Consider the following 2,909-nt stretch of genomic DNA (forward strand, 5'->3'; position numbering starts at 1 on the left):
TACCGTAAGTTTCTATAAAGTTAAATACCTTTACTCTCAGTCGGGCTTTGCCTGACCGAGCGTGTGCAGGCACACATTGGTGCCTGCTTGACCTTCCCTCGACCATTAATATACCAAGAGCTTCTATAAGGCTAAATGTCTTTACGCTCAGTTGGGCTTTGCCTGACCGAACAGTGCATGCACTCATTGGTGCCCGCTCGACCTTCACTAGGCCGGTAATATATTAAGAGCTTCTTATAAGGCTGAGTGCCTTTTTGTTCGGTCGGGCGTTGCCTGACCGAGCGTGCGAAGACAAGTGCTCACTCGGCTTTCAGTCAACTAGTAATATATTAAGAGCTTATTATAAGGCTGAGTGCCTTTATGTTGGTCAGGCGTTGCTTGATAGAGCGTGTGAATGCACATCGGTGCTCACTCGGTCTTCACTCGACCGATAATATATTAAGAGCTTCTTAAAAGGATGAGTGTCTTTATGTTCGGTCAGGCATTACCTGACCGAGCGTGCGAAGGCACATCGGTGCTCACTCGGCCTTCACTTGACCGGTAATATACTAAGAGTTTCCATAAGGCTAAATGTCTTTACACTCAGTCGGGCTTTGCTTAATCGAACACGTGCAAGCACACATTGGTGCTCACTCGACCTTCATTCGACCGGTAATATATTAGGAGCTTCTATAAGACTAAATGCCTTTACGCTCAGTCGGGCTTTGCCTGATCGAGCGCATATACGCATACTATCACTCACTCGGCCTTCAGTCGGCCGATAACATTCTAAGAGCTATCTATAAGGCTAAGTGCCCTTATGCTCGGTCGGACTTTGCCCGACCGAGTGTATATATGCACGCTGGCTCTCACTCGACCTTCGGTCGGCTGGTAACATGCTCAGAGTTGTCTATAAGGTTGAGCGCCCTTATGCTCGGTTGGGCTTTGTTCGACTGAGGGTATATACGCATGCTAGCTCTCGCTCGACCTTCGGTCGACTGCTAACATGCTCAGAGCTGTCTATAAGTCTAAGTGCCTTCATGCTCGGTTGGGCTTTGCCTAATCGAGCGCATGAAGGCACATTGGCAATATATCTTTCCTATCTTTTTTGATCCTTACTTCTTCTCTGTTTGATAGGCCGACTTATCATAACTCGTATCAACCTTAATTTAAAATTCAACTCAAATTTCAAATCAACCTTAATATAAATTGGTTTTGTTAATAACTCCTACATGTTGTAGGAAACCAAGTGGATAGTGGTTGTTCTAGATACATGACTGGGGATCACACGAAGTTCACTCAATTAACATACAAAAGTTTAGGAACAGTTGCATTTGGAAACAACAACAAACTCAAGGTAATGAGATAGTAATATCGAACTCAAAACTGACTTTATTGTTAAAAAGGTGTTACTTGTTGATACTTTCAAATACAATCTACTTAGCATTATACAGTTATGTGATTCTGGATATAAGGTTAGGTTCCTATCTTCTAAATGCTTAATTAAGTACACAGATAACCCTAACATAAATCTAAAAGGGTTTATAAAGGACAACATCTATGAAATTAACCTAACCATTTTCTCACTTAAGTGTCACCGACACAAAAAGAGGAAACCTGATAATGACATAGAAGAATGTCACACACAAACTTAAGAAACCTAACCAAATTAAATGGGTTAGTTACAGACTTATCAAAATTACTTAACTTTGACTCAACATCTATAATGTCTGTCAATAACGAAAATAAACAAAATCAACTAATCAAATTCAAACAAATTCCATACTAGAATTGTTGCACTTGGACCTATTTGACTCCCATGGAACCAAATTAATAAATGAGTCTCTATTGCTTAGTAATAATAGATTATTCTAGATTCACCTGGGTAAAATTCTTTAAAAATAAAGATGAAACTTTTGAAGTCTTTAGTAATTTCTGTAAATAAACTAAAAATCAAAAAAATCAAAAAAAAATGAATGAATAAGAAGTGATAATGGAGGTGAATTTAAGAATAATAACTTTAATCTATTTTGCCTTGAAAATGGTTATCATCACAAATTTTCATGTCTTAAATCACCCCAACAAAATGGAATAGTGGAAAGAAAAAATGGAACCTTACTTAAAGCCTCTAGGACAATGCTAAAAGAATATCAACTTTCAAAATATTTTTGGGCAGAAGCTGTTAGTACAGTCTGCTATATACAAAATCAAACCATGATAAATAAAAATCATAACAAAACTTCATTTGAACTCTATTATAATAAAATACCTAATATCAAATTCTTTAAAGTATTCGAATACCCAGTTTATATATTAAATACAAGAGAACATTTAGGAAAATTTACCTCAAAAGTAGAAAATGGAACTTTTGTATGTTACTCCTTAAACAGTAGAGGTTATAGAGTATATAACAAAAACACTCTAAGAATCGAAGAAACCACAAAAGTAAAATTTGAATAATCCAACCAAAACTTAGAACAAATCCAGATTCAAACAATTGACTTTGTTGGAGGTAACACTAGTCAAGTGGGAGCAAGTGAAAATCTAAGTCACGAATATGAAGAAGAATATCAACCTCAAGAGAATAAACGTACTAGAACCATAAGAGCTAACCCAAACCATCCAATTGACCAAATAATTAGTGACCCAAACCTAAGAGTTTAAACTAGATCATCCTTCAGAAACTTAAGTCAAATATCCTTGATATCTAAAATTGAACCCAAAATGATAGAAGAATCCCTACTTGACCCAAACTAGATCATAGTCATGCAAGAAGAATTAGCCCAATTTGAAAGAAATGAAGTCTAGAACTTAGTACTACTACTTGACAATAAAAAGGTAATAGAAACAAAATTGATATTCAGAAATAAACTAAGTGAAAATAGGAAAATTATTAGAAACAAGGCTAGACTAGTAGCTAAAGGGTTTAG

The sequence above is a fragment of the Zingiber officinale genome, chromosome 8A (assembly GCF_018446385.1).
Source record: "Zingiber officinale cultivar Zhangliang chromosome 8A, Zo_v1.1, whole genome shotgun sequence".
Lineage (NCBI taxonomy): Eukaryota > Viridiplantae > Streptophyta > Magnoliopsida > Zingiberales > Zingiberaceae > Zingiber > Zingiber officinale.